Source organism: Malaya genurostris, chromosome 2 (genome assembly GCF_030247185.1).
Source record: "Malaya genurostris strain Urasoe2022 chromosome 2, Malgen_1.1, whole genome shotgun sequence".
Lineage (NCBI taxonomy): Eukaryota > Metazoa > Arthropoda > Insecta > Diptera > Culicidae > Malaya > Malaya genurostris.
Window position 1 is genome coordinate 91,881,465 of NC_080571.1, and position 12,017 is coordinate 91,893,481.

The window sequence follows — 12,017 nt, forward strand, 5'->3', positions numbered from 1 at the left end:
CCACTACTCGAAATCAACGGTAGAATGGTATACTACCAAAAATGTCACTTTCGTCTCAAAAGACATGAATCCACCAAATTGCCCACAACTTAAACCAATTGAAGAATTTTGGGCATTAACGAAGGCACATCTTAGAAAACATGAATCGGCAGCCGAAACCATTCAACAGTTCGAAAAGATTGGTAAAAAGTGTCAAAACTTATCGCCAAGAACTTGGTATGGAATTGAATGAGGAACGTTCGCAAGAAGGTGCGCCAGCTAGTATGCAATGGCTAAGTAGCAAATGTTGAGAATAATATTCTGTTGTTGTAGTCTAATATTATCAGTATATCGAATAAAATTTGAATATCTAACACTTGTGAGTTATTTACAGCGAAATCAAAGTGCGTCCATACTTTCTGGCACAGTCTTTACCATACTATGTTCCAAGGGTGTAATTGGCTGGTTCAGAAGACTGAAAGCTTGGAAGGTTTCGTTACGGTAAGAAATGAAACATTGAATGCAAAATCGAGTAGAATTATTTAAAAATTAAGTAGAATTAGTAGCTTAGAAAATGTTAATTATTCATTCAAAAATGAAGAACATAAACTGAATACGCGATGATTGCAACGAATCAAAAGTCTTTCTGTAATGTTTGAATCCATTTGATGCAAACCTTTCATTGAGGCGGGTATGGTCGATGAAACAATGATCGCGGAACACGATTTGTTCTGTATACGAAGTGGTCATCGGAATTTGATTGAATCAACACCTCCCTGAGTCCTGGACTAAAGTTATTTGCATTCTTAAACAAAACACATCAGCCAGCCTTGGTATTACATTCCTGTAGCGAAATTTGACCTTCTGTTTCAACAGACTTCGCAGCCGATTCAGAGTGTACAAAACCATTGCATGGCTGGTGCTACGATTCTATTGACACTACGAATCCTTCCAGGTCGGGGCTCGAACATAGAAACAAAACATATGGAAACATCTTTTTTCTGTAATCCGCTGCTAGACAGTGGGGATTAGGATCGGTTAAACACACACACACACTCATCAATATAAATTTATTACATCAAAACACGTTGTTAAAGATCAAGAGTAAACCAAGTGAAATTGTGTTGATAATTTGTATTTTACGTATTTTATATATGTATTCATATATGCAGTGCAACCAGTTTATCAAAGTGGCTTGAACGATTGAGTTTCAAACAATCTTTTTTAGCAATAATTTATTCTCAAATGATGTTAAGCTTGACTTTTTGGATGCAAAATAAGTTTTGAACTATTTTGCACCAACGTTTGATGGAAAATTTCTTGCATTTTATGAATGTAGATTTTAATTTTCTAATAAAAAGTCAGCAACACTGCTTTAATGCATTTGTATTAGATGGGGCTACACAAAATAAACAAAACTATACAGTGGGGTCTCGTACAACGCGGATTCGGTTTTGCCGGTATTCGTTATTGCCGGATAACCGCGATAAACGGGACCCAGAGCATATGGGATTTCGTCTGATTGGGGCTGTGAACGGTTATCTCGCTTCGGTCGACAGATAGAGCCACACAATCTTCGGCAAACTTGTTTTAGATACTTAGACCAACAATTTAGTATAGTTTGAAAGACAATTAGTTGAGAACTGCTCCGCTAGGGGCGCTTTGAAAAATGCATGATATAAATCATTGGCTCTAGTGTGATCACAAGCTTACGATATAAAATTTTTTATGTGATATCTCTAGAACCTGATGATATAGATTGGAGGTGTTTTCGGAAAGAAAGTAGAGGAGGTAAAAACAGATTAAATAGTGTGAACAATTGTAAAAATTTTTCTCACTTGGTGTGCAATTCTGGGTTGGAAATTCCTGTAATCTTGATTTATTTTGATTTATTAAGATCGTTTTTTCGATCTTACAAACTGGTTAGAAGATTGAAAAAAGCTTGTGTGTGATAATTTAAGAGCAGCGTATCTTCCTCAACATTGCTTGGGATATCAAAAAGTATTCGATAATGTGAACAGTAGTTCAGTATTCGAAAAAAAGGTTGCACTATTGCGATCATGATGACTTAGAAAGCTATTTTTTTGGGAAAATTATATTTGTATTGTTTCGTGATTTATACTAGTTGACGGAAGAGATTTCTTCTACAATGCTTGTGTAGGAATTAAAAGCTGTCTGGTCGCGGGCAAACTTGAAAAGAAATATGATTAATTTTATGGGATTTCTCAAGTTTCGAAATATGCGGTTTCTATATAGTTTTCTGAATTTTTCGGTTTGCTAAAATAGTTGTTATTTTAGAGGATTCGCAAAATGATGCGAACTCATGTGCTTCCCTCCGTCATAAAATGATTTTGTGTCATGCGATTTTCTAACAAATCTACTAAGCATACATCCTACGCGATGCTATCGTAATTGTGTTAGTGTGTTTCTGCAGAATTACTTTCTCGCATACATACTACTATATTCTAGTTGAGTCGCGTTGAAAGCTAGAATATAAAAACAACTACAGTGCAACAGAGAGAACGATCATAGATTCTTTCTTTCGTTTCATTTGGTTGTGTTAGAAACGTGAAATTGATTCCTATAAATACGTTGTAGCTAACTTTCTGACCATCCAGTAGAAATTAAGCAGAGGCATTTTGAGCGCGTGAAAAAAACCTGAACGGGAAAAATCAAATTTTCATTGGTTTTCCTTTACCAATCGTTTACAAAGTTTTTGAATCAATTTACGAACTTCACAAATTTCGAGGGTGTAAAATTTATTGAGATTCGTTGAAAAACAGCTGAGCTATGACAGCTCGAAGCTACCGTTCCAACTTTTTTTCAGGCTTGGTATTTGGAGTGTTAATAATGTAGCTAATCCACGTGCTTTAAAAAATCTGCAGCGTTCGAATCTCCCAGTACACTACCGGAGCAATAAAAAAGGCTGGATGACTCGAGAAAATTTCCAAGATTTGTGCAAAACTTTTTCATTCCAAAGTTAGAACAATTTTGCTTAAATCGCAACATCGGATTCAAGGCTCTCTTATTGTTGGATAATGCCCCTACTCATCCACCTGATGTTAATCATGCAAATGCAAAATTTTTATTCATGCCACCCAACACGACGTCTTTTCTACAGCCTTTGGATCAAGGAATAATTCGAAATTTCAAGTTGTATTATGTTAAAGAAAGCTACAGCAATTTTTACACATTTTTGAAAAAGATAATCTGTCATTAATCGATTCGTGGAAAAAATTTGATCTCAAGAATTGCTTTGATTGCATTCAATCAGTTTTAGTTCAAATTAAGTCATCAATGTTAAAAATTTGCTGGAAAAAACTACTTCCATCTTCTTTTTTGAGTCTGGTACACAAATCGATAATATTGAGAACGAAAGAATATTTTCTGAAATTAAGGATTTCGGTGAAAAGATGGGTGCTGAACATCTTTCTCGTGAGGAAATTGATGACATCATCGCTGATAAATTGATTACGGCAGAAGAAATTATCACTGATGTTGATCCAGATACAGATGATATAGACGATATTATTATTCCACAACCAAGCGCTGAAGAAATTAACTCAACATCGAACGCCGAGAACAAATGCAACACATCCACAATCTAATACACAACTAAAGAACTTATTGATTGAATGGAACAACGATCAGAGTGAATAAAACTAACCACAAATATAACTTACTGTACGATTAATAATTTGAATAATATCTTCATTTTCGACTATTTTTGATACTATTTGTTATTTAAATAAATTCAACCTTCCACAACAATTCCTAAAACTAACATTAGCCAATGATTTTAAATTAATTAATCCTTTCAAAGATCTGGGTAATATCAAATTCCCACAGAAACAGTTCGATTTTTTCTCCAATTGATGCGGTCTCAATAGAATGGTTTTGTATGCATCAAAATAATTCGGTAATTCTTTCTATCGCAAACGCTTAACAGTCGTATTAGACCATATCGTTTCCCGAATTGTTTTCAAACGGAATTCGACCGTAGATAATTTGAGAGTCCTGTTGTAAACAAAACTTAATTTTAAGGATAACATCAAATACATAATTTTCGAAGTACTAGGTTTTACATTTCACAAAGACCTTTAAAAACATGTGTTGCCTAAAGGCACTATATTGTGAACTGTTTTGCGATTCTTGAAAATGGTACTGTCTTTTTGGCTCTTTATTGTTAACTCGACATCCACCGCGTCGAAGCTATTCAGAATAAACTTCTTCGGTTTGCTTTTCATAGTTTCCCTTGCAGTGATCCCTGCAAACTTTCCAGCTATCAGGAGTGTCATAAATTTATCGATTTTTACTTTTTATCAGTTCACCGAAATGTGTCTTGGTCATTTTACGTAGCAGCGTTTGTTACAATCTCGAATTGGTTATCCGCATTTGTTACAAACACAGAATTTAGAGATTTACTGCCTGATGAAGAGTGTGACTATGAAATTTTCGCTCCATTGGGCTTTTTGCTGTTCAATAAAAAGGTTTAATTCAAATAAAAAATAAAATGAAACTATATGAGCAATATATGTCACATTTTATGTACTTAACATTATATATAATTGTATAAATAATCAAAACATTAAGTATGAAATTCGAGTTTTCACTCTATCAAGTTCCTCAGATTTCAGATGTCGATAGCTAATTCATCTTAATACTTTAGTAACTTACTAACGGCTTCTAGAGAAACAGTTTAAAATCTGTCTCTCCTTCATCAACTTATTCAAAAATTGATCGCTAAGTTCACTCTCATAAACAAGTATGGTATTCAGTTACAGAAGATCACATTGTAGATACAATAAGAACTGTTTCATCAATCGTTCAATAAGTATTGGAACCTTAAAACACCTTCTCGAAGAAACCATCTTAATAAGTCAACATGATTTTGAGTTGCTGGAATTTCGAACGCTGAATTGCACACTAGAGTCAGCCATGCGAGAAATTTCAATTACTGTTTACACCTTTGATCTGTGTTGACCTTCGGAACATTCTTTTCGAAAACACCGACACCACCGAAAGTAAAATATTCGCGATATTTCATGTTCAAACTGTTGTTTTATTGTGAACATATGTATTATTTCATGCTCTTTTCAAAGCGCCCCTGGCGGAGCAGTTCTCAACAAATTGTCGGTCAAATTACACTAAATTGTTGGTCCAAGTATGTATAACAAGTTTGCTGAAGATTGTATAGCTCTATCTGTCAACCGAAGCGAGATAATCGTTCACAGCCCCAATCAGTCGAAATCCCATATGCTCTGGGTCCCGTTTATCGCGGATTCGCTTTTCACGCCCCCGTTGTACCGCGTTATACGAGACTCCTCTGTATATGTTCTGTTACAAAATGAGTTTTCCGTAAAGTAAAGAGCTTTACGACAACATTCCATATCCATTGCTTTCGCGTGTTAAATTAAAGGTTCCTAATTAACGGGTTTACTTATAGAAGACACGTAAATATTTATATCGCAATAATTTCTGCAAGAGGAAATCTGAGCTGAAATAATTTTTCTCGATCAGTTTTAAGGAAAACTGAATAGTTTTATACTAAGATTTTCAGTTTTCTTGAATTGCAATTTTAAGCAGAAATAACTGATTGGTTTATTTTTCAACCATATGGAAAATTTATTGAACAAAATCAAAGCCAGAAGAATGTTTCGGGAGTTACATGGAAAATGTTGGCATCTCACATATTTTGTATTGCCATTTTTAGCAATAAAGTGGAAAAAATAAGGCGGTCTTTAAAAATCCGAGCATCATTTGAATTTTCGGATTGGATTTTACAAAACTAGTCGAATTTTAGAGTAAAAATATTGAAGAAAATCTTCATTGAGTACTACTCAAAACAAAACAATATGCAAGAGCGATTCACACGTGGTATCAGATGACTAAGGGCTACTACGTCAAGTTCACGGAACATTTTAACGTTAGGTGCGTGAATATTATGGCTAAAAAAATTATTAAATTAATCTTGACGTCGAACGAAGTGTGCACCTCGTTTCGTAATCGCTTGAGAAAAAAAAACTCAATTTTGACTAATCGCACTGTCATACCGGAGCCGAAAGTCGGATCTGGACTAACTTCTTGAGGACTTTTTAAATAATTTCTAGACCTTTTATTTGCTTCATAGTTTGTGAAAATCGGTTAAGAAGTTTCCATTTTTTCATAAATTGGCAAATATTCCCTTGTAATTAAGGACTTCAATGTTGTATAATGTATCTAACTCTCATGTGTTGTTCCTTGGAAAAAACTGGATACACTTAATTTAACCATATAAATGTTAACCACCACCATAGTTGCACATTAAACATGTTCATTCAAATAACCTGCGAGCTGGTCTCTGTCAAACCATGGCACATCGCTGGCATCCAATGAAGGCGATGATCCGATGCTAATTCAAAATTCTTTACCGTCGAAATCAATTTGGCGATTGAGGCTCGAAATGACCAAAATTCCACATATCTCCCCTTTGGCTCGGACTGTCGGGGTCGGTCTGCCACCCACCACGATAAATAGGCCTGGCCTTTAATCCACTCATCGTTCGTTCATGTGCGAGCGACACTTTAGTCAATCGACCCTAAGCCGATCTGAATCATCGCGCCACGCCAGACTCTTTCACCCGGCTATCACCCATTTGTCTGCGCAAATAAGATGACTCTCTTAAACGGCGGGTGGAACCGTATCCCACCAGTATCTCTGCTATTGTTATTTAAATCTTCGAGTTTCCGAGTATGAATCTCACACATCTTATATCTACAAACGACCGGTCGAGGGTCCCCGAGTTGATCGATCAATTGGCTGAGGAACACGTATTTTTGTCGCAGCGCGTTATACAAATTCAATTTCGATTACCAAACAGTCCGTCCGGAGCGATTCGACGATGCGCGGTGCGGCGGCGACGAACGAAACGAAAAGCAACCAACAACGCGGATAATTTACGATTGACCGGAACCTTAGCGATTGCCGGGTCCTCCCGCGCTGACCAACCGAAGGTGTGACATGAGAAGCGTTGAAAATATGGTCTCTCTCTCTCCGTCCGGCCTCATCGCATGCTGGTTCCAATCCGAACCGGTAGATCTTGTTTGAATTTCGGAACGTTTTCCTCGGTCTCTCGGCTCGGCAGACCAGATCGTTCGAACCGTTCGGAGGTTCCCAGCTAAGGGGTTATGTTTTATTGGTGTGTGATAGTTCTTCCCGCCCGGGGTGACATCGTTTAAAGTAGATTTGCCACACACGATGGGATTGCGTCGAGCCGGGCGGGTCAAAGGAGAACTGAAATCCGGGGGCATGAGCAACGATGTTCGAACGAAGCATGAAATAGTCCGTCACATGGCAAAAAATGCTTATGTTCAACATAACGTTCGACAACTACTGATCACAAACATTCAATTGGAATATAAATTAATCTTTCGGTAAAGTAACCGACTGAGCCTTGGGGAATGCTTTTTCATTCTATTTGAACAAAAATTATGGCGTATCGATAAATAATAGATTTTAAAAGGGGAAATTACTTTGAATCTAATAATTGATTTGATTCCCCAATAAGAATAAAACTGCAGAAAACAGAGATACAGAGTCGCATAGGGTAGGCGATTTTTTTCAGTCCAACTGATCACCAGATTTTATGTTTTGACTAGGTATTATACTTTTTTGGAATTTGACCTTAAGTTTCAACAGACTTTGCAGCCGATTCATAGCGTACAGAACCAGTGTATGGCTGATGCTACGATACCTTCCAGGTACGGACTCGAACATATGACAACTGGCTTGCAAGACCGGCACCCTATGCATTGAGGCGTCACCCCGGGTAATATAGATTTCATGTACTTGTGCCACATAAAGGAATCAATATTCCTCAACACTATACATTATTGATACACATTTACATAATACTTATCAATAATGATTTGACATTTGACATTAACAATAATGTGCATTTTGTTCCAAGTAGCTAGTAGAGTAAGTTTGATCAATGTAAAAATATGTTTTAACCCACCCAGTGGTGCAATGATGCCTTTCTCATATCTCGGCTGTAGTTTTTGTGTGTCTCATTTCTTGGAAGGACAATATATAGAACACTCGTAGAACTAATTTGATACTATTGTTTTGCTGAAGGAAGTATGTTGATACGTTAAGACGTTTAAGAGTTATGAAATGCTTTTGAGAATTTTGAAGATATTTTTAAGACTAATTTAAATAAGTTGAAAAATAACACCCTTCCAATTTTCTCCAAAATTTTTACTTATATTATAACCTTTCAGGAACCGCATAGGATACATTTTTATCGATCTGGCATCTAATGAATATTGATATTTGAAGCTTGACTAGTTTTTGATGAAAAAACAATCATAACTTTTTACTAATAGCTCATATGAAAAAGCTTGGTTGAGCAAAATTATGCGTAATGATTAGTCCACCAACTCTTTTGAAGACAACTTTTCCGTAGAACGTTTCACAAAAAAGTTAGAACAAAAAAAGTGATTTTTCAAGAGCCACCCTACTTTTGTTCGGGAAAATTGATGTAACTCGATCCAATGAAAAGCTAGAGAGGTGCTTTTTTCAGATAAGTTGCTCAAAATTAAATTTCCTACAACTTTATTGTACAACAAAATCATTTTTGAGTTCAAATAAGAAAGTTAGATTTAAAATTTAAATGAGGACCACCCTAGTATATTTTGTCATCAAAAGAAGCGCCATTTGATTACAAACAACTTTTGTGAAGACATCAACTACAAAAAACTAATATTTAATAGTGAAAATATATATATATATATATATATATATATATATATATATATATATATATATATATATATATATATATATATATATATATATATATATATATATATATATATATATATATATATATATATATATATATATATATATATATATATATATATATATATATATATATATATATATATATATATATATATATATATATATATATAGCAGTATCCGTAACAAATCCAGGAATTCCGAAACTAAAAAGTATGAAAGCGTAAGACTTTTCGTTTTTTTTTTAAGTTTGTGAAAATCGGAGAACCTGTATTGCCGAAGTTGGTTCGTATGGCCAGCAACGAATTGTAGAAGATTTGAGCAGTCTATATGTGCTTGTTTTGTGAGTCAATCACAGCATGCTATAATGATGTCATCCTCTTGATACGGCCGACAGTTTTGAACGTCACAGTCGGAAAAAAGGATAAAAATCGCGACATCTCTCAATAATTTCATATAAATATATGTAACACATGGATCAATAAGTCCCGAGACTAAAGCAGAGATGGCGCTCGTAGTAAACCAGTAACCACGTCTTTCTAGAGTACTAACCTTTGCCTGAAACGGGTCAAAATTTTAAGTCGATCCGACCAGAAACAGCTGAGTTATCGAGGTTGGAGTAGAGTCGTTTTGTAGTTTGTTTAAAAAATGGAAAAAACGAGTTTCGTGTTTTGATAAAACATTGTTTTTTAATGGGTAAAAACACCGTGCAAGCGAAACAATGGATTGAAAACTGTTATCCGGACTCTTGTCCATCAAAAGCAACGATTTGTCGGTGGTTCGCCGAGTTTAAACGTGGTCGTACCGATACAAATGACACGGAACGCTCGGATAGACCTGTGGAAGCTGTTACACCGGAAAATGTGAGTGAAGTGACAACAATTATAATGAAAGATCGTAAAGTGAAGCGGAGCTTGCTGAGATGACACAGATATCATATGGAAGTGTATTTACTATCTTTCATGAAAAATGGAGCATGAAAAAGGTTTTTTCCAAGTGGGTGCCGCGATTGCTTTCGATGGAACAAAAACAGCAACGAGTCGATGATTCAGAAAGCAGTGTATCGAAAAAAACGTTGGAACCATTGTATCACCCTAAAAGGTTATGTTGATGAATAAAAAAAAATTTGCAGAAAACATGTTGTTTCCATTGTTAGTCTCGGGACTTATTGTTACATTTTTTCAAAGCGGATATTTCTTCTGCCAAAATTACCGTAGAATTGGCTGATGATAATAAGAATAGCCACTAAATTCACTATCATGCCCGTTTTACCACAATTTCTCTTTTTTCCAACCTAACTTCGAAGAATGGCTGTAAAACTGTGAAAACATTAAACTTGACTAATCAAAAGGTACTCCTTACATATTTATAAGTTCCATAAAATTTACTGAAAAAAAAGTTCTACTAATCGGTGTTTGGGTCAATTATGTTTGGGGTCTCGGGTATTTTTATCCGAAACTCAACCCGATAGGTATGGGTCGGATACGGGTACAGAAAAAAAAATTGTTTGTTGGGCTCTGGTCGGATACGGGTAACGGAACAATGTCAAAAGAATACGGCCGGTGCAGCAAAATGTCCCATTTGACGCGTACACAGGGGGGGGGTTTTAGGGGTTCAAACCCCCCCCCCCCCCCCCCCCGAAACAAAAAATTATAACCCATGGGAAACATTGTGATATAAATTGTACATGTGTTGATTTATCACCAGGCTCTAAACCAAATGCAGGCGCAGGGGGGGCCAGATTTGGCAAGCTGTCATTACAGCAAAGTCGTTCAAGAATGGTATGCAGAGAAAGGGGTCCAGTTTGTTCCGAAAAACCTTAACCCACCCAACTGCCCCCAGTTCCGCCCTATTGAGAAATACTGGACAATCATGAAGAGGAGACTTAAGGCAAAGGGAAAGGTTGTCAAAGACATCAATCAGATGACGACCTGGTGGAATAAGATAGCTAAAACGATGGACGAAGAAGGTGTGCGCCGCCTAATGAGCCGTGTTACAGAAAAAAATCGAGAATTCCTTCGAAACCGCGACGAATAATTTTATCCTTATTTTTTCTTAAAAGTATGAAGAAAACGCTACATTTGTATAAAAAAAGATCTTGAATTCAATAATAAATAACTGAAATACAGGCAGTTGTCTTCGTTACAATTCTATCTGAAGGAAGCTTTAATTTCAATAGAGTGTTAATATCCATTTTGAATTTGTTTTCAAAGTTACATCGATAGATATTTCAAACGGAATTATGTTGCCTGTTTCTATTTCTGTGCAATAAACTGAAGGAAGATAACTGTTTTTTCTGATTCGGAAATACTTGTTATACTTATGATGTGCTTTTCCGATCGAGACCCTCAACAAGAAATAGCACCAAGTAATCTTAATATGAACAGTATCCATTTGAATCACCTACTACCAGGGTTGATGGTTCAATGCATAGGACCTTCAAGCCAGTCGTCGTATGTTCGAGCCCTGGGAGGATTCTTAGTGTCAGTAGGACTGCAGTACTTGCCATGCAATGATCCGCCACGCTATGAATCGGCTGCGAAGTCTTTTGAAACAAAAAGGCCAAATTACACAAAAGGAATGTATTGCCAAGACTTTGACTTTTGTACATTTGAATCGTAATTTCAATATTTCATTAAGTTGAAAAGCAACATTTTGATTACTTTGCATGAACCGATCTTACCGATACGCATCATACTTTCTGAATCATTTTTTTTCTTCTCAAAGTTAATATGTTTTATCCGTTTGTGTTTCCGTGATAATGACCTTATTTCTCTCCAATAATAGAAAAAAAATATGAGGCAATCTAAATTAAAACTCAACCAAATTAGAAATTTTCAGGTAATTCTTCCACGCTCTTTATTCTCTCCCGAAAAATAAAGGCACTGTAAAATGGTCCCGAGGACAAAAAAAAACAAACAGCAATGAAGGAATAAAACCACCACCAGATTGTGATAAAAGCGTAAAAAAATGAAATGCCCATCACACTGAGCATTCGCAAAGTGCTTTAGAACAGAGAAGATACAAAATTAAGAGCATTCCTGGCAAACCGCTAAGGCCAAAAGATTTCGAATACGCGTATGAATGAAGTGGAAGCGGAAAACACACCGGCAATAAAATATATTGAAGTGAATTTTAATGAATATTATTTATGATTGTTGTTTTTATTTATATACATTTTAAACACAGAAATCAACATCGTATATGCAAATAATAAATAATCGTAAAATGGGTAACGAAAATTGTTCTCGTTT